At 45.5% G+C, this 21,177-nt stretch overlaps 1 long non-coding RNA gene across 1 annotated transcript; it reads right to left on the bottom strand.

Annotated features, from left to right (window-relative positions):
- Positions 1 to 1,358: 1,358 nt before the first annotated feature.
- On the bottom strand, positions 1,359 to 1,797 carry LOC124016371. The gene is made up of 2 exons (XR_006835349.1): positions 1,660 to 1,797; positions 1,359 to 1,565 (listed from the first exon to the last, which is right to left on the bottom strand). It is a non-coding gene; the product is annotated as an uncharacterized LOC124016371 (long non-coding RNA).
- Between the last annotated feature and the right edge of the window lie 19,380 nt (positions 1,798 to 21,177).

The following is a 21,177-nucleotide window of genomic DNA, read 5'->3' as shown; positions in this document are numbered from 1 at the left end:
GGTTGGTTTAAGGACAATAGCAGTATTTTTTTCCTGGAAGTTATTAGTTCATAACCCATATTTGCTGAAACAGTGAACAAAGAGCAGGATTACTTTAAAGTTCCCTTCCGTCTTCTTTCTGTCACATATTGTGTATCTCTCTCACATATAAACACTGGAAGTATTTACAGTACAGAGGAAATGTTTTATAGTTTGCGTTGTGGTTGAGATACTTTCCCTTGGAATTCCTTACTTTTTTTGCATCAAGATTTTCAGTAAAAATGCTTAGATATCAAAGATGAAATCAATTTGAATGAAACAGTAAAGATAATATCATGGAACTTAAAAGATAGTATGATGGTGTGGATTAGGATGCATTAACTTCATCCCAGAGGAATAAACCAGATGAGATAGGCCTATTAGTGGAAAGATGAATATCAAGTTATCGTTGGAAAGGAATGAGTATGAGGACGGGCTTGGAGACTAAAATCCATCTACAGTGCAGTGAGTGTACTCGACTCAATCCAATAGCAACTCGGAAGCACAGCTACATAACACCGATCTGTTTACTACAGAGCATGTTAAAGCCTAGCTGTCAACCTGAACCTCAGAAGCCATGCTCTCTTTTCTCTTTCACTCTAATGGTGAGGACACATCCTCTCGCCATAGAGTTGGGCCTGATACGCTCCCAAGCTTTCACAAGATAATCTCTAGTTTTGTTTACTTGGTGTTTATTTGCCCATGGCTGAACCTCCACAAGGTCAAGTAGAAGCAGTGTGTTTTGACAAGAACTGAGATTATCATCTGGAGAACCTGGGTTTACAGGTTTAGTAGACCTCAATATTCTCTGCCTTAACTCCTGCTTCACCCCTCTCCCTGACTTGTAAAATGCCCCCCAGAAACTTGTTGTGTGTTTCCCTTGTACTGTTGACTGTCAGCCCTTCTGTGCAACTTTGAACTTTATCCAGCCCCCCCCCACCACCACTGAACCCATGCCACTGGAGCTAGAGGACAGTCTTTTCTAAAAATAGAAATGTTCACACTCTGGAGACTGGTTTCAAAGGTCGTATTTTGCCTTATCTGTTATGGTTATTTATTGGCTTGTAAAGTAGCACAATATTTTGGCCTTATGTTGTACCACAGTAACAACCAGTGAAATATAGTAAAGACTGGCAGTCATGCAGTACTTCCTACTTAAGCCTAAACCATAGTATTTTCTTGCCAAACAACATTGTTTAGGAATGTTACATAAGTTATTCCTTTATAGTTACCTTGGACTCTTACCTACCTACAGACAATTCCATAGTAACAGAGTGATGCTGTGTTATGCGGAGCAGCACAGGGGAACCCAAGAGCAGACTCAGACCAGGAAACAGGGATGAATGAACCAAGATATTTATTGTAACACAGGGAGAGATGAAGTGCAGATCCAGGGAATCTTGGATGAGTTGTAGGAAGCCAGATGTGGAGGCTAAGGTTGGAGTGAGCTTGGTTGGGACAGGGTGAATAGGTCCGGAGGGGAATTCAAGGGAGCAGGGTGGTGAGATGTGGAACAGGAGACAGGAACCAGAGTCAGAGCAGCAAAACTGCAGTGAGAGGAGGAACAGCGTCAGGCAAGGAAATAGGCACAGCAGGATACAGGATCTTAAATAACAACAAATAGCTAGCAGCATGACTGACTGAACGGAGATTCCGATCTGGTAGAGTGGAAGTGGAAGGACTGAGTATTTGTAGAGGTCTTGATTATGGAACAGATTGCAGCTGGTGGGGAACTGCTCTGACTCCAGCACACCTGTCTCCAACCACACAACACACACACACACACACACACACACAGAGAGAAGAGGGAGAGAGAGAGAACTGGGGGAATGGCTACAGGTCAAGGAGACACCGGATGTCCACTAGGGGGTGTAGCAGGAGCAGATGTGACATGCTGAGACTGATTCTTTTTCACTTTAAAATGTATGCCGAACAAAAAACAATGATACAAAGTTAATCAAACCATACAACTCTATGCACAAGGACTACTTTTAACAATTTCCACAGAAACATTTTACAATTACTGTTTTTTAAAGTGAACATTTGAGACTCACCATCAATCACTCTGTTACCATGGAATCCCCCTAAGTAATGTAACATTTTCCTAGTCTTGCATTTCATTTGTATAAATATGATTTGTGAATATTACAAGTTAATGATTGAATGCAACTTATGATGGTGATCTGTATAACTAATTTATACTCCTAGTTCCACAATCTGTCAGCAATGTCACGAACAAAATTATTACAAAGTTCAGCTAATGTACAGTACTTCTATTTTTGAGAACACAAAGCAATTAGTTTGATTCTTACAACCCATATGGTGGCACACCCCAGCTGATGCATGACTTCTTTGACTTGATGTCACCCCGCCAGCTGGCCCGCCGCCCCGCCGCCCCCTCCCGTGCCCTTGGCAGATTGTGCCGAGCAGGCCCTGCTTTACTTAACCTCCCTGGCTCCAGTCAAGGTGTTACAGTAACACGTTGCGTAACGCTGCATGTGAGCTCCCAGTCACATGGGCCATGTCTTCACCCTTCTCCCTGCCCTCCAGGTGTTTGGATTAGTGGAGTAAGGCAAGAGAATAATAGTGAAAAGGGAGGAGGGCTGGCCTGTAAACTGGCTCTTCTCCTGTCCGTTTGTCCATTTATAGGCCCCTGCTCCATCACTACTCAAAGGTCCTCACACTTTATTGCTCTGTTTTTGTTAATGCTACTGTCATCACTTTTTCTCCTCTGTCCAGCGATGAGAGTGGCTGTTTGCACTTGGGGCTGCTGTCTCTCTTAATGCAAGGTGAGACAACTGCCGAGTCCTACTGACGATCTGTCAACAGATCAACAGGCACCTCACGCATGTTTTAGTGTCATTCCACCCTTTGACATTCTATGTAAGCTAACCAAACAGAAAGAGCTCCCTTTGTCCTGGGGCTGTTCAGTCTCATTCCACAAGCAGTAATGTCATGTAATCCACCCCGACTCTGTGTGTGTCTTACTCTGTGGAGGATGTCCAGGAGAACAGTGCTCTCGTCTCAGTCATTTGATCCGCGTCTGTAAACAGATGAATGGACCTGTTGACACTAATCTACTGTATGAGGTAATCGAGTCAGTGACTTTGTGGTGTCACTCCTAACTGTCTGTCCGACTTAATTCACGTGGCATGGCCCATATTGAAACACACACTCAGTGTGAAACCTTCCGTGCCCTAATGCCAGAAGCTACTCTATGTATGGCTTTATGAGAAGAGCACTGATTTCACCACGCCACTTTGCTCTGGGCTACTCATTAATGAATCAGAGGTTGGAAGCTACCACAAGCCTACCTACCCTGTTGTGTGAGCGGGTATGTAATAGAGGAGCCAGTGCAGTATTGGTGGTAAGAGCAGGAGCTCAGTGGTAAATGTCAGTGGATTGTCTCTTGAGTGCCCCTGGCAGGTGGGCCTAGTGCTGCTGACACTCTGGAGGCCTGTGGGGACTCCCTCCCTGACCCACATGGGCATGTGCACATCCAGCCGCTCCACTCACACTACACCCTGCCCACTGGGCAGCACAGGGACAGACCGGCATGGCTGAACTAATGCTGCTTGCAAACAATTGCAGACTGAGTAGTATGCCTCATTAGCCACAGTAGTACACAGCATTTAAGTTATCATAAATATTTATGGTATAAGATGAAGAGACTGATTGATACAATAATGCCCATTACGCAAGCATAAAGAAATCATTTCGATTTTTTATTTTTTAGAATCGAGGGTCTCGTCCAAAGGTTAGATTCAGTCTGCTGTGTGTAGTCTGTGACTGTAGGCTAGATTGAGAAATAAAAATAGTTAACTTTAACAAGTTACATTTCCTCCACTGCTACCACGCATGGCTCCCGGCAACCACATTAAAGACAAAGAAGACTGAAAGAAAAGCTAATTATGTAATTAACTCCTCTAATTTCCAGTGCGGGTTTCTTCAATGTTTTTCCTTTCATATAACCACAGGCTGCAAGCTGTGAGGAGAGCTAATGCAGATAGCATGACTGTGTGGCTGGTGAGAGGGAATGTAGGTCAGCGAGAAGGAGAGAGACTAGGGACACTGTCTCACACAGAGACAGCTTTGTGTGAGACCCTGAGACTGCCTGCCAGTGGCACAATAGCACAGATCCACATGGAGGCTCCCCAGGAATTCAGGCCCCCAGCCCAGGCCTTTGTGTTGGTCAGAGAGCCAGCCTCTGGATGAGATAAGATATGCTGCAAGATGTCAATCAGCATGATGTTCGTTGCACCTGCACTTACAGGTGGTTTGGGCTGTAATCTGTTGAGAAGAACTGATATTTCACTATACAGCACAGTGAAGGGTCTCTCTGTGAATCAGGCTAGCTATAACTTGTCAAATCTTGTACGTGCACGGGGAAGCAAACTCTAGTCAGTGTTGTGTGACTGTTAGGGAGGAGAATAGACAGTGGTCATGGTGGAGTAGCTGCTCTGCTTCTGACAGAGATATTTGAAGTTGCAGTGACCTCTATCCTTTAGAGGAAATGGAAAAGGTCTGTGTGGGTTTGTCCTGACATCTGACCCCTGTAATCAGACTAACACAAGGTTGAGTGCTCTGGAATTTCTCAATTTTTTTCTCAGGTCTCATTCACCTGCAGGCGTTTATAAATGTGCATGCACAGCGGCATTACGGAGAACACTTTACTATTCATTTACAGATGTACAAGTTGTACTAGTTATAACCGGTCTCTCCACCAGCAGAAGTAGTGGACTGATCACACTAACTAGATGTACAATGCCTGGTTGATTTGGTGGTGATACAGCACCAAGCTCTACTGTAATGACCATCTGCTGGATCAGTGTAGGCTTCATCTTTCACACCCAAAACAAAACAAAAAAAAAATATATATATTACATAACATGAGATTGACTTTCAGTCAAGCCTCTCGAGTTTCATACTGGTATCTCACTATGGGATTATATTCTCCATTGAGGTAGGCCTATCTTGAGATCCTCCTTCCTCCCAGGGTATCGTATTCCATCTGTAAACCACGGCTGTGCTGGTGTCTGCTGCTTTGTATGGCACTTCTGTCATCACTTCAATATGATTAATGCTCGTTTTTATTGCCATTTGGCTCAAGTTCCGGGCTGAAATTAGACACTTTGTTTGGAGTGTTGATGAACAGTGGGAGCAGTACATCGATGAGCTCGGGTACCAGCTTGGCCTTGTTACCCAACAAGTGGGAACTACTGCAGGTTCGCAAAGACAGGTCCTAAATAACCCACACGTGACTGAATCATAAAATCTACCTTTTGTTGCACCCTTCTGTTGTTTTGTATCTCCTATGCCTCTGCCTTTGCTTTATCCTTGTCATTCTTGAATTGCAAGAATTATTTAGAATTTTAGAATCACACTCTTGACGCACAAGTCATTTTGCACACTTCCTCAACTGTAAATATTTAAATATCTGGTGAAGCATACTATCAGCAATGTGTTGCTTTCCTGATTTCGTGTGTGTGTGTGTGTGTGTGTGTGTGTGTGTGTGTGTGTGTGTGTGTGTGTGTGTGTGTGTGTGTGTGTGTGTGTGTGTGTGTGTGTGTGTGTGTGTGTGTGTGTGTGTGTGTGTGTGTGTGGACAATTTTAGCTATTCTTGTGGGGACCAAAAATTTGACCAACTGGAGACATTTTGTTGGTCCCCACAAGGTCAAAAATCTATTTCTAGGGGGTTTAGGGTTAAGGTCAGAATTAGGTTTAGGAGCTAGGATAAGGTTTAGGGTTAAGGTCAGAATTAGGTTTAGGAGCTAGGATAGGGTTTAGGGTTAAGGTCAGAATTAGGTTTAGGAGCTAGGATAGGGTTTAGGGTTAAGGTCAGAATTAGGTTTAGGAGCTAGGATAGGGTTTAGGGTTAAGGTCAGAATTAGGTTTAGGAGCTAGGATAGGGTTTAGGGTTAAGGTCAGAATTAGGTTTAGGAGCTAGGATAGGGTTTAGGGTTAAGGTTAGAATTAGGTTTAGGAGCTAGGATAGGGTTTAGGGTTAAGGTTAGAATTAGGTTTAGGAGCTAGGATAGGGTTTAGGGTTAAGGTCAGAATTAGGTTTAGGAGCTAGGATAGGGTTTAGGGTTAAGGTTAGAATTAGGTTTAGGAGCTAGGATAGGTTTTAGGGTTAGGATTGGGAGCTTGTGTTAGGGCTAATGTTACGTTTTTGGGTTAGGGTAAGAGTAGGTTAGGGAAAATAGGATTTGGAATGGGACTGAATTGTGTGTCCCCACAAGGTTAGATGTACAAGACTGTGTGTGTGTGTGTATTTTATCAGTAAGACAGAGACAACCGTTGACCAGTGTGGAGTCATACAGCATTTCTTGCAGCCTGACATTTATATGATGATGGTGTGATTTCCCAGTACCTATGATGGTCTGTGTCTGAATATGAAACTGTTTGACCTGGCCTCATAGTGGAAGTCATTCACCTACTCCCTGACAACCCAAACGTGGCCTGCTCACATTCCACCCTTGGTGAGGGAGTTTGATTTTCTCCTCTTCTGACTCACTCCTCCCCTTCAATAAACCAGACTCAAACGCCCCCTTTGTTTTTGTCTCCTTAAAAGGTTGCCTTGTTTTACCACTTTCGCATTTCCCAAAAGACAAACCGTTATGGCACAGTATCAACACGACGGAAAAATCAAACACTGTTGAGAGATAATGGGTGCCTCGCCTGAGAGGGGCCACAACAACACATTCTTCTAGTACACAGAACAGAACATGCATATCTGTAACGGTCGTCGGTGGAAGAAGGTGAGGACCAAAGCGCAGCGTGGTATTTGTTCATGTTATTTATTTAAAACTGAACAACATCTAACAAAGAAACAAAAAGCACAACCGAAGCAGCTCCGTCAGGTGCACCACACACTAAACAGAAAGTATAATCACCCACAACTCAAGGGTGAAAACAGGCTGCCTAAGTATGGTTCTCAATCAGGGACAACGATTGACAGCTGCCTCTGATTGAGAACCATACCAGGCCAAACACAGAAATACCAAATCATAGAAAAAAAAGAACATAGACTGCCCACCCAACTCACGCCCTGACCAAACTAAAACAAAGACATCACAAAGGAACTAAGGTCAGAACGTGACAATAACGTTAAGCCTGTAATCCAGGAGCTGTATATGGACAGGATTCCTGGATAAGGGAGACCAGAGACCAGTTCCTCAGAAGTGAAGAAGACAAATCGGAGGGGGTGAAGGCATTGTGAGTAGTGTCTGCCATGGCCTATTTTGCCGGGAACCCCCCTTTTTACCCCCAGCCAGACAGGCCACAGCTGCGTTGCCATGGAGCGGGTTCACTCAAGGTTCTGCTGGTGAAAACTTGTTTTGTGGTGGTATGAGAGGTGTGGCCATAGACAGGGAGGGTGGAGCTGACCTACATTCTGCCTGGGCCTGCAGCAGCACTGTACTGTAGCAGATCCTCAGGAAAACCACAGAAAGAACAGGGTTCCCCTTAACAGAAAGTCTCTCAGACTGAAGAACAGCCAGGACTCACTGGAACTCCAACACACACACACATTCCCAGTCATTCCACACACTCTGGAACCTCTAAAATAACAGCTGGTCTGAGGGACGCTAAAAATCTCTTTAGTGTTGAATGTTAAGTTGTTGAACTTGTCTCTGTGTCCCTCAAAAAGGCTCACTGTCTCTCCCTGTTCCACCCACTAAATACACTTATCAGGGCTATATTCAATGCGGACACATAACACCTGTTGCCACAGTGAAAGGGCAGATGGCTGGGCCATTTCCAAAGTCCCCACTGGGCACAAACTGGTTGAATCAATGTTGTTTGAACCAACGTGAAATAGATGTGGACTTGACGTCTGTGTCCAGTGGGTCAACACTGTCAGAGCCAGGGATGGGCAAAAATGACAAAATACAATTACAAAATACAGAATACCATAAAGATCAATGTATCAAAATAAACCACAAATTACTTGCAACCTTTATTTCCTTTGTTTTGTCATTATTTAGTATGGTCAGGGCGTGAGTTGGGGCGGGCAGTCTATGTTTGTTTGTCTATGATTTGGGTATTTCTATGTTTCGGCCTAGTGTGGTTCTCAATCAGAGGCAGGTGTCATTAGTTGTCTCTGATTGAGAATCATACTTAGGTAGCCTGGGTTTCACTGTGTGTTTGTGGGTGTTTGTTCCTGTCTCTGTGTTTGTTGCACCAGATAGGGCTGTTTGGGTTTTCACGGTTTGTTCATGTGTACATTTTCGTATTAAAAGAACAATGGACACTTACCACGCCTCATACAGCCCCAAAACATCACTGCTCTAGAGGAGATCTGCATGGAGGAATGGGCCAAAATACCAGCAACAGTGTGTGAAAACCTTGTGAAGACTCACAGAAAACGTTTGACCTCTGTCATTGCCAACAAAGGGTATATAACAAAGTGTTGAGATAAACTTTTGTTATTGACCAAATACCTATTTTCCACCATAATTTGCAAATAAATTCATTAAAAATCCTACAATGTGATTTTCTGGATTTCATTTCCTAATTTTGTCTGTCATAGTTTAAGTGTATCTATGATTAAAATTACAGGCCTCTCTCATCTTTTTAAGTGGGAGAACTTGCACAGTTGGTGGCTGACTAAATACCTTTTTGCCTCACTGTAGGTAGCACACAGGAGGACATTTTTCTCTGTTAAGATCATTTCCTTTTGAATTTCTAGCCAAATGTAAAATGTTCCTGTTTTGATTAATTTAATGGAGTGAGTTAGGTCTGCTCTATACCAAATTAGCATACCCCCTGAGTCCCTTCCCTGTTTCACACCTGGTAGTTTGGTGGATGGGACTACCAGCTCTGTGACCTAGAGGGCAACCAGTGGGTCCGTCTCCTCTATACCAGGTTTCTTGCAGGATGACACTGTCTGATTAGGGATTTCTTTGGTGAAGTCCGAGTTCCTGCTCTTTAGGCCAAAGGCAGATGATCTCAGGCCTTGGATATTCCAGGATGATATAGTGAGGGCTTTGTGTTCCATAAAGTGTCCAATGTTGTTGGTCGTGTGGTTTGGCCTCAGGCCAGTAAGTGTGAGCAGAGCCTGCTGAGCATCTGGTACATGCCATTGGCTTGAGCTAGTGTAAGAGTGGGGTTTGGGGGTCTCTCTCTCTCTCTCTCTCTCTCTCTCTCTCTCTCTCTCTCTCTCTCTCTCTCTCTCTCTCTCTCTCTCATATACACATTACATGTGACAGCTGACACAATTTTTGTACCACAGATGAGGAAATGAAAACAAAGTGAAGGGAGGGTAATTTGCTTTACACCCGTCCCCTTTCACACATGCAAGAGGCATCATGCACCCCGAAAAATATTAGGGGGCACAAAGCATGTGAGGATGGATGTGGGATGGCCCCAACGGGGACAGGCCCCCCAGGAATGTAGCATTTTTCAAACACATGTAACAGCTTTTTTCCTGCAATTCCTAGTCATAATCGTTATGCTTAATTCTACGTAAAAAACGCTGTAAAATTGTCTGCGTACCTAAGCATACCTCTGGAGCTGTCTGTAGCCTCTTGACTGGTGTTTTTAATTTTTTTATTATAAATGAAATATGCTTCTCTACATCTCAGCTACAGTCTGGGTAAAAGACAAAGGAATTTGAGTCGTATTCAGTACATGTAGTTATTGCTTGCTTTTCTTAAGCAGGGGTCTTCAAACTTTTATTGTAGCTACAACATACCTAATGCATACAATACAGCTTTAGTGACACCCCTGTATATGATATATATGATAATCTTGCTGTTTGCTAATAGCAGCTGTTTTACTGGTTAAACAAAGTTTAGCAATGTGTTGTGGAAAGATTAGCGACGGAGGGGATGGCTGCCGTTTTATGGGCTCATTTTTTTCTGCATTGTTTGTAACTTATTTTGTACATAATGTTGCTGCTACCATCTCTTATACCGAAAAGAGCTTCTGGACATCAGAACAGCAATTACTCACCTATTTTTTTTCTTGAATGAGTCAGACGAGAGGGATTTACTCTAAACACCTGAACAGGCCCTCATCCCCATCATCTGCAGAAGGAGATTGAGGTATTGCAGAAGGAGATCAGGGTGCCTTGTGAGGATCCGGCAATGAGTGGCTAATCTGCCTTTGCAATCGATACCATTGGCCAATGTACAATCGTTGGCTAATAAAGTGGACAAACTAAAAGCATGAATATCCTACCAACTGAAAATTAAAAACTGTAATATCCTATGTTTCACCAAGTTGTGGCTGAACGATGACATGAATAACATACAGCTGGCGGGTTATACACTGTATCGGCAGGAGAGAAAAGCAACCTCTGGTAAGACAAGGGGTGGGCGTCTACTAATATTTCTAAACAACAGCTGGTCCACGATATCTAAGGAAGTCTCAAGTTTTTGCACACCTAAGGTAGTATCACATGATAAGTTGTAGACCGCACTATCTACCTAGGGAGTTTTCATCTATAGTCTATTTACCACCACAAATCGATGCTGGCACTAAGACCGCACTCAATGTGCTGTATACGGCCATAAGCAAACAGGAAAACATTCATCCAGAGGTGGCTCTCCTAGTGGCCGGGGACTGTAAACTCTAGATCACCTTTATTCCACACTGAAAGACTCGTACAAAGCTCCCCTCGCCCTCCATTTGGCAAATCTGACCATAATTCTATCCTCCTGATTCCTGCTTAAAAGCAAAAATGAAAGAAGGAAGCACCAGTGACTCGGTAAAAAAAACGTGGTCAGATGACGTAGATGCTAAGCTACCGGACTGTTTTGCTAGCACAGACTGGAATATGTTCTGGGCTTCCTCCAATGGCATTGAGGAGTACACCACATCAGTCACTGGCTTCATCAATAAGTTGTCATGCTGGTGAAGGAGGACCCAAACGCGACTTAACAGAAACAGAGTTTATTAATGTTCAAAACCGAATAACTGAAATCCTCTAGATTAGTAGAGGGGAAAACAACTGGAGAAGCGGCCACAGACTGCAGGTCGCTTCGGGTAGGCGCAGGCCGTAGTCAACTGAGACACCTGCTCACACGCAGCGTCTGAAGAAGGCACAAAACACGACAGGACAGGGTGATACACAATCACGGCAAAAACACGACAGGACAGGGCGAAACGCAATCACAGCATCGTGAATACAATGAGCAAGGAACCGACGGAACAGGAACGGATTACAAAGGAATAAATAGGGAATCTAATCAGGGAAAGGATCGGGAACAGGTGTGGGAAGACTAAATGATGATTAGGGGAATAGGAACAGCTGGGAGCAGGAACGGAACGACAGAGAGAAGAGAGAGCGAGAGAGTGAGAGAGGGAGGGGGAGAGAGAGGGATAGGAGGGAAAGAACCAAATAAGACCAGCAGAGGGAAACGAATAGCATGGGGAGCACAGGGACAAGACATGATAATAAATGACAAACATGACAGTACCCCCACTCACCGAGCGCCTCCTGGCGCTCTCGAGGAGGAACACTGGCAGCAACGGAGGAAATCATAGATCAAACGGTCCAGCACGTCCCGAGAAAGAACCCAACTCCTCTCCTCAGGACCGTAACAAAAAACGATAAAAAGGGAAACTAGGGTACTACTCTAAAAAAAAAAATGAGAACTAGGGACAGACTGAGACACAGCAAGGGCAGGGACAAGAACAGGAGAGATGCGATGGCAGGGAACAGACTGAGACCCAGCAAGACCAGGAGCAGAAGCAGAAAAAAAAATTACCAGACTTCTTCTGCGCGCAGTCTGAACACGCAGCCACGAAACGGCGCGTGTCACGCTCCTGAGTCGGCCACCAAAAGCGCTGGCGAATAGACGCAAGAGTGCCTCGAACACCGGGATGACCAGCTAACTTGGCAGAGTGAGCCCACTGAAGAACAGCCAGACGAGTGGAAACAGGAACGAAAAGGAGGTTACTAGGACAGCGCGCGGCGACGCAGTGTGCGTGAGTGCTTGCTTAACCTGTCTTTCAATTCCCCAGACTGTCAACCCGACAACACGCCCATAAGGAAGAATCCCCTCGAGATCAGTAGAAGCCACAGAAGAACTAAACAGACGGGATAAGGCATCAGGCTTGGTGTTCTTGCTACCCGGACGGTAAGAAATCACAAACTCGAAACGAGCGAAAAACAACGCCCAACGAGCTTGACGGGCATTAAGTCGTTTGGCAGAACGGATGTACTCAAGGTTCTTATGGTCTGTCCAAACGACAAAAGGAACGGTCGCCCCTCCAACCACTGTCGCCATTCGCCAGGGCTAAGCGGATGGCGAGCAGTTCACGGTTACCCACATCATAGTTGCGCTCAGATGGCGACAGGCGATGAGAAAATAAGCGCAAGGATGAACCTTATCGTCAGACTGGAAGCGCTGGGATAGAATGGCTCCCACGCCTACCTCTGAAGCGTCAACCTCGACAATGAATTGTCTAGTGACGTCAGGAGTAACGAGGATAGGAGCGGACGTAAAACGTTCTTTTAGAAGATCAAAAGCTCCTGGGCGGAACCGGACCACTTAAAACACGTCTTGACAGAAGTAAGAGCTGTGAGAGGGGCAGCAACTCGACCGAAATTACGAATGAAACGCCGATAGAAATTAGCGAAACCTAAAAAGCGCTGCAACTCGACACGTGACCCTGGAACGGGCCAATCACTGACAGCTTGGACCTTAGCGGAATCCATCTGAATGCCTTCAGCGGAAATAACGGAACCGAGAAAAGTAACGGAGGAGACATGAAAAGAGCACTTCTCAGCCTTTACGTAGAGACAATTCTCTAAAAGGCGCTGTAGAACACGTCGAACGTGCTGAACATGAATCTCGAGTGACGGAGAAAAAATCAGGATATCGTCAAGATAGACAAAAACAAAAATGTTCAGCATGTCTCTCAGAACATCATTAACTAATGCCTGAAAAACAGCTGGCGCATTGGCGAGACCGAACGGCAGAACCCGGTACTCAAAATGCCCTAACGGAGTGTTAAACGCCGTTTTCCACTCGTCCCCCTCTCTGATGCGCACGAGATGGTAAGCGTTACGAAGGTCCAACTTAGTAAAGCACCTGGCTCCCTGCAGAATCTCGAAGGCTGATGACATAAGGGGAAGCGGATAACGATTCTTAACCGTTATGTCATTCAGCCCTCGATAATCCACGCAGGGGCGCAGAGTACCCTCCTTCTTCTTAACAAAAAAGAACCCCGCCCCGGCCGGAGAAGAAGAAGGCACTATGGTACCGGCGTCAAGAGACACAGACAAATAATCCTCGAGAGCCTTACGTTCGGGAGCCGACAGAGAGTATAGTCTACCTCGAGGAGGCGTGGTCCCTGGAAGGAGATCAATACTACAATCATACGACCGGTGAGGAGGAAGGGAGTTGGCTCGGGACCGACTGAAGACCGTGCGCAGATCATGATATTCCTCCGGCACTCCTGTCAAATCGCCAGGTTCCTCCTGAGAAGTAGGGAGAGAAGAAACGGGAGGGATGGCAGACATTAAACACTTCACATGACAAGAAACGTTCCAGGATAGGATAGAATTACTAGACCAATTAATAGAAGGATTATGACATACTAGCCAGGGATGACCCAAAACAACAGGTGTAAACGGTGAACGGAAAATCAAAAAAGAAATAGTCTCACTGTGGTTACCAGATACTGTGAGAGTTAAAGGTAGTGTCTCAAATTTGATACTGGGAAGATGACTACCATCTAAGGCAAACATGGGCGTAGGCTTGTCTAATGGTCTGAAAGGAATGTTATGTTTCCGAACCCATGCTTCGTCCATGAAACAACCCTCAGCCCCAGAGTCAATCAAGGCACTGCATGTAGCACCCGAACCGGTCCAGCGTAGATGGACCGACATAGTAGTACAAGATCTAGATGAAGGGACCTGAGTAGTAGCGCTCACCAGTAGCCCTCCGCTTACTGATGGGCTCTGGCCTCTTACTGGACATGAAATAACAAAATGTCCAGCAACTCCGCAATAGAGGCACAGGCGGTTGGTGATCCTCTGTTCCCTCTCCTTATTCGAGATGCGAATCCCTCCCAGCTGCATGGGCTCAGTCTCAAAGCCAGAGGAGGGAGATGGTTGCGATGCGGAGCAGGGAAACACCGTTGATGCGAGCTCTCTTCCACGAGCCCGGTGACGAAGATCTACCCGTCGTTCTATGCGGATGGCGAGAGCAATCAAAGAGTCCACATCTGAAGGAACCTCCCGGGAAAGAATCTCATCCTTAACCGCTGCGTGGAGTCCCTCCAGAAAACGAGCGAGCAGCGCCGGCTCGTTCCACTCACTAGAGGCAGCAAGAGTGCGAAACTCAATGGAATAATCCGTTATGGACCGTTCACCTTGGCATAAGGAAGCCAGGGCCCTAGAAGCCTCCTCACCAAAAACTGAACGGTCAAAAACCCGAATCATCTCCTCTTTAAAGTTCTGGAATCTGTTAGAGCAATCAGCCCTTGCCTCCCAGATAGCTGTGCCCCATTCTCGAGCCCGGCCAGTAAGGAGTGAAATGACGTAAGCAACCCGAGCTCTCTCTCTAGAGTATGTGTGGGGTTGGAGAGAGAACACAATCTCACACTGCGTGAGAAAGGAGCGGCACTCAGTGGGCTGCCCGGAGTAGCAAGGTGGGTTATTAACCCTGGGTTCTGGAGGCTCGGCAGGCCAGGGAGTAACAGGTGGCACGAGACGTAGACTCTGGAACTGTCCAGAGAGGTCGGAAACCTGAGCGGCCAGGTTCTCCACGGCATGGCGAGCAGCAGACAATTCCTGCTCGTGTCTGCCGAGCATGGCTCCTTGATCTTGACGGCAGTGTAAACAGCGTCTGAAGTCGCTGGGTCCATTCTTTGGTCGGTTCCTTCTGTCATGCTGGTGAAGGAGGACCCAAACGCGACTTAACAGAAACAGAGTTTATTAATGTTCAAAACCGAATAACTGAAATCCTCTAGATTAGTAGAGGGGAAAACAACTGGAGAAGCGGCCACAGACTGCAGGTCGCTTCGGGTAGGCGCAGGCCGTAGTCAACTGAGACACCTGCTCACACGCAGCGTCTGAAGAAGGCACAAAACACGACAGGACAGGGTGATACACAATCACGGCAAAAAACACGACAGGACAGGGCGAAACGCAATCACAGCATCGTGAATACAATGCAAGGAACCGACGGAACAGGAACGGATTACAAAGGAATAAATAGGGAATCTAATCAGGGGAAAGGATCGGGAACAGGTGTGGGAAGACTAAATGATGATTAGGGGAATAGGAACAGCTGGGAGCAGGAACGGAACGACAGAGAGAAGAGAGAGCGAGAGAGTGAGAGAGGGAGGGGGAGAGAGAGGGATAGGAGGGAAAGAACCAAATAAGACCAGCAGAGGGAAACGAATAGCATGGGGAGCACAGGGACAAGACATGATAATAAATGACAAACATGACATAAGTGCATCGATGACGTTGTCCCCAGAGTGACTATACGTACATACCCCAACCAGAAGCAATGGATTACAGGCAACATCCTTACTGAGCTAAAGGGCAGAGCCGACGCTTTCAAGGAGCGGGACTAAGAAATCCCGCTATGCCCTCCGATGAACCATCAAACAGGCAAAGCGTCAATACAGGATTACAATCAAATCATACTACACCGGCTCCGACGCTTGTCGGATGTGGCAGGGCTTGCAAACTATTACAGACTACAAAGGGAAGCACAGCCGAGAGCTGCCCAGTGACACAAGCCTACCAGATGAGCTAAACTACTTCTTTGCTCACTTTGAGGTAAATAACACTGAAACATGCATGAGACCACCTGTGTGATCATGCTTTCCACAGCCGATGTGAGTAAGAACTTTAAACAGGTCAACATTCACAAGGCCGCAGGGCCAGACAGATTACCAGGACGTGTACTCCGAGCATGCGTTGACTAACTGGCAAGTGTCTTCACTGACATTTTCAACCTCTCCCTGTCCGATTCTGTAATACCTAGTTGTTTCAAGCAGACCACCATAGTCCCTGTGTCCAAGAACACTAAGGTAACCTGCCTAAATGACTACCAACCCGTAGCACTCATGTATGTAGCCATGAAGTGCTTTGAAAGGCTGGTCATGGCTCACATCAACACTATTAGAGGACTGGCCACCCCTCATAGCCTGGTTCCTCTAGTTTTCTTCCTAGGTTTTGGCCTTTCTAGGGAGTTTTTCCTAGCCACCGTGCTTCTACACCTGCATTGCTTTCTGTTTGGGGTTTTAGGCTGGGTTTCTGTACAGCACTTTGAGATATCAGCTGATGTACGAAGGGCGATATAAAGAAATTTGATTTGATTTGAGACCTGGCCATGTGATGCCAGGACAATAACCTCTCCCTCAATGTGATCAAGACAAAGGAGATGATTGTGGACTACAGGAAAAGGAGGACCGAGCACTCCCCATTCTCATCGACGGGGCTATAGTGGAGCAGGTTGAGAGCTTCAAGTTCCTTGGCGTCCACATCACCAACAAACTAACGTGGTCCAAGCACACCAACACAGTCGTGAAGTGGGTACGAGAAAACCTATTCCCCCTCAGGAGACTGAAAAATTTGTCATGGGTTCTCGGATCCTCAAAAGGTTCTACAGCTGCACCATCGAGATCATCCTGACGTGTTGCATCACTGCCTGTTATGGCAACTGCTCGACCTCCGAACGCAAGTCACTACAGAGGGTACGTACGGCCCAGTACATCACTGGGGCCAAGCTTCCTGCCATCCAGGACCTCTATACCAGGTGGTGTCAGAGGAAAGCCCTAAAGATTGTCAAAGACTTCAGCCACCCTATTATAGACTGTTCTCTCTGCTACCACACGGCAAGCGGTACCGGAGTGCCAAGTCTAGGTCCAAGAGGGTTCTAAAACAGCTTCTACCCCCAAGCCATAAGACTCATGAACATCTAATCAAATGGCTACCCAGACTATTTGCATTGCCCCCCCCTCTTTTAAGCTGCTGCTACTATCTGTTATTATCTACGAGTAGTTACTTTAATAACTCAACCTACATGTACATATTACCTTAATTACCTCGACTAACCGGTTCCGCACATTGACTCTTATTTTTTTAAGGTATTTTTCTTAGAAGCCCTTAGAAGTGCAGTTAAGTAAGCATTTCACTGTAAGGTTGTATACCTGTTGTATTCAGAACGTGACAAAAAAAATGATTTGACAAATGTTAATGTCCAGGTCAGCAGCCAGAGTACCTGCTGTTACAGCAAGTGTAATTATCTCCAATTAGTGTAATTTGCTCAATATTAGAAGTTTTGTACTTATTTTCTACTAGTCTGTTATATTTGTATTTATTATGGATCTCCATTAGCTGCTGCCAAGGCATCAGCTACTCTTCCTCGGGTCCGGCCAGGACCAGAGGTCCCCAAAAGAATAGTAAACAAACAAAAATCTGACCAACTGGGGACATTTCAGATGGTCCCCAGTTGGTCAAATGCTATTTCTATGGGGGTTAGGGTTAGAATTAGTGTTAGGGTTAGAATTACGTTAAGGGTTAGGAGCTAGGTTTAGTTTTAGGGTTAGGTTTAGGGTTAAGGTTAGGTTTTTGGGTTAAGGTTAGGGTAAGAGTAAGAGTACAGGTTAGGGTTAGGGTTTGGGTTAAGGTTAGGTTTTTGGGTTAAGGTTAGGGTAAGAGTACGGGTTAGGTTTCGGGTTAGGGTTAGGAGTTAGGGAAAATAGGATTTTGAATGGGACTGAATTGTGTGTACCCACAAGGTTAACTCTACAAGACTGTGTGTGTGTACACAAACACACCCACACTCTGTGTGTACAAAACATTAGGGACTCTTTCCATGGCATAGACTGACCAGGTGAATCCAGGTGAAAGCTTATTGATGTCACCTGTTAAATCCACTTCAATCAGTGTAGGTGAAGGGGAGAAGACAGGTTAAAGAAGGATTTTTAAGCCTTGAGACAATTGAGACATGGATTGTGTATGTGTGCCATTCAGCAGGTAAATGGGCAAGACAACATATATAAGTGCTGCTGAGTTTTTCACACTCAACAGTGTTCTGTGTGTATCAAGAATGGTCCACCACCCAAAGGACATCCAGTCAACTTGACACAACTGTGTTGGAATCTACATGGTCCATCATCCCTAAGGAACTCTTTCTACCAGACCAGACAAATTGAGGCTGTTCTGAGGGCAACTCAATATTAGGAAGGTGTTCCTAATATAACAGGACCTCCAGTTGAATACCCATGTTCTAAAATCTACCAACCTTGCCAGCAAGCATGCTAGCTAAGATAATTAGACAAGCTAGCTACTGTAACTTGATTGATAGCCGGAAATTGTTTCCTGGTAGCTAGTTATGAGGTTGGAAATTGGGAAGCTATCTGGGCTAGCTAAACTTCCTAAAATTGCTAAGTGGCTAGTAGCCTAGTATTACAGAGAGAAAAAAGCCAAATGTGACAAATCTTAATGGAGCACGTGCCCCTGGGCACCCTATGGGCATGACCCCTATGCACACATGCACACAAACGTTGCACACATGCACATGCACACAACCATCAACAGGCTGAGGAACTTTGTTCTGGGCTCCCAAACTGAGCCATAAGAATGGAAAACAACACTATGTAACACTTCACACTGAAACACAGGGCCCTGTGTTACTCAACACACAGTAGCAGGTTGTTTAATACTCCCGTAATGTTTTCTACACCAGATCAGCAAACCCTTCAGAAATTGCCTGTTCACAGGCATATTGCACACATTTCTGGAGGATTGCCAAGGCCCCACCGAAACCAGGTCTGGCGTATGCCCTGATCTCAGAGACAAACTTCATATCTGGTTGATTGTCGGTTGTTGTTGTGTCTGGTTGCATAATAAACCATTCTACATTACCGGTTATTCCTGACATTTTAATGTGTATTATAAACTCTTATGATGACCATAAAGTATATGTTTGAATGAGATTATCAGAGTCCTGTTTATGACTTTGACTACTTTTATAGTGCTGCTTGCCTGCTTTTGTTTTTGTCAGTTGTAAATGATCACGTGATTGTGACAGTTTTAATATTGTCTCGGAAATGTCTACTAATGTACTAATAGTATCTATTAGTGCTTTTCAAGATAACTTTTGAAGGTATTCAACATCACATTTGTTTTTGTTGTGCATAACAAGTTGTGTCATATTGACAATGCTGTACTAGTTTATGTAGCCAAGTGTTACAGAGCTAGCTATCATTTTAATCTGTGATTTCATCACATTGAAAGTGTTTGTTTGCACTGATAAGCACATCTCCTCTGTAGGGGACTTCCTTCCCAGTATAAAATGAGGCCATGGAGGAGAGAAGTCACAAGGCCCACAATCTCTCCATTGTCCCCCTGCTGTGGGTAACCCAAACAGCAGAGATCACCTGGCTGAGAGGGAGGGTTGTTTGGGTGTGGCACCACCACCTGTTAGGTGACGCATGGCCTCTGAGCTCATGAAGCTCTCCTAGGGTCCAACTGGAAGACAGTTGGCTGTGTGCCAGCTCTTTATTACTCAGACTTATGCTCCGCTCCATTACTGACCCTCCTTTCCCCATTGATCTCTCTCTCTCTCTCTCTCTCTCTCTCTCTCTCTCTCTCTCTCTCTCTCTCTCTCTCTCTCTCTCTCTCTCTCTCTCCCTCTCTCTCTCTCTCTCTCTCTCACTCTCTCTCATCCCCTGATTCCCCATGTAGGCCTCAGTCTTCCACATGTTCCCCCCTCTCTCTCTCTCTCTCTCTCTCTCTCTCTCTCTCTCTCTCTCTCTCTCTCTCTCTCTCTCTCTCTCTCTCCTCTCTCTCTCTCTCTCTCACTCTCTCTCATCCCCTGATTCCCCATGTAGGCCTCAGTCTTCCACATGTTCCCCTCTCTCTCTCTCTCTCTCTCTCTCTCTCTCTCTCTCTCTCTCTCTCTCTCTCTCTCTCTCTCTCTCTCTCTCTCTCTCTCTCTCTCTCTCTCTCTCTCTCTCTCTCTCATCCCCTGATTCCCCATGTAGGCCTCAGTCTTCCACATGTCTCTCTCTCCTCTCTCTCTCTCTCTCTCTCTCTCTCTCTCTCTCTCTCTCTCTCTCTCTCTCTCTCTCTCTCTCTCTCTCTCTCTCTCTCTCTCTCATCCCCTGATTCCCCATGTAGGCCTCAGTCTTCCACATGTTCCCCTCTCTCTGTTATATATTCTGACCTACTTTCTAATAAGAGCTACATTATCTCGTTACATAAGAGCAAGACTGTCTCTGCAGTTGATACCCTGATTCAGTCCAGCTCTGTTGTGTGTTCTGTCTCACAGAGGGGGTGCTGGCACTAGAAGACTCCCAGCACCATAGTGCCTGAGGCTACAGATTTGGGAGCACGTAAGTCCTTAGTGAGAAATTCTGAAAGTGTGAGCTCTTATTCCTTTGTAAAATCTCCAGCCCTCACCTGCCTACCATTCAATTCCAGGACTCTGGCAGTCAACTAAAGTGAAATTAAATAAATGAACACCCCAACATATCATTGAAATACTTTTGCCCCCAGAACAGCCTCAATTCGTGGGGCATCTACACAAGGTGTCGAAAGCATTCCACAGGGATGCTGGCCCATGTTGACACCAATGCTTTCACCTGGTCAGCCTACATCTTGGAAAGAACAGATCTTAATGCTTTGTATACTCGGTGTATAAACCATAGCGTTTATCTTATTTACATTACGACACTCCTCCTTATATCACGTCAATAGACACACCTATGTCAGTGAAGCTTGTGATTGGAGGTTGGGTTGTGACTGGAGAGGAATTGGTCTGAACGCAGGGATGGAGGGGTTAGAAGTAGACCTTGAGATGGGCCACTCCCCAGGTCTATTCACTGAGCCGCTCTGTGTCAGGATTTGGCCAAGGTTGTTTCGGTTTTTGGTCACTAGATGCCCCCATTGTGCCTTTTGACCTTTTGTTTTCCCTTGATCCCCATTATTATTTGCACCTGTGCCTCGTTTCCCCTGATTGTATTTAAACCCTTTGTTTTCCTCTGTTCTTTGCTCTGTGTTTGTATGTTAGCACCCAGCCCTAGTACTCTGTGAACTCTTGTTGATCCCGGTGGACTCTCTTGTGGAATTCTGTTTTTTGTTCTTGTTTGTTTGTTTGTTTGTTTTTGAGTATCTTTTGAGGCTTTTTGTGCTATACCTTCCACCTTGTGGATTTACCTTTTTGTCTTGGAGGA

This window comes from Oncorhynchus gorbuscha, linkage group LG26, assembly GCF_021184085.1.
Source record: "Oncorhynchus gorbuscha isolate QuinsamMale2020 ecotype Even-year linkage group LG26, OgorEven_v1.0, whole genome shotgun sequence".
Classification (NCBI taxonomy): Eukaryota; Metazoa; Chordata; class Actinopteri; order Salmoniformes; family Salmonidae; genus Oncorhynchus; species Oncorhynchus gorbuscha.
The sequence above is the reverse complement of the archived record's forward strand: the minus strand, read 5'-3'. Positions and strand labels throughout refer to the sequence as shown.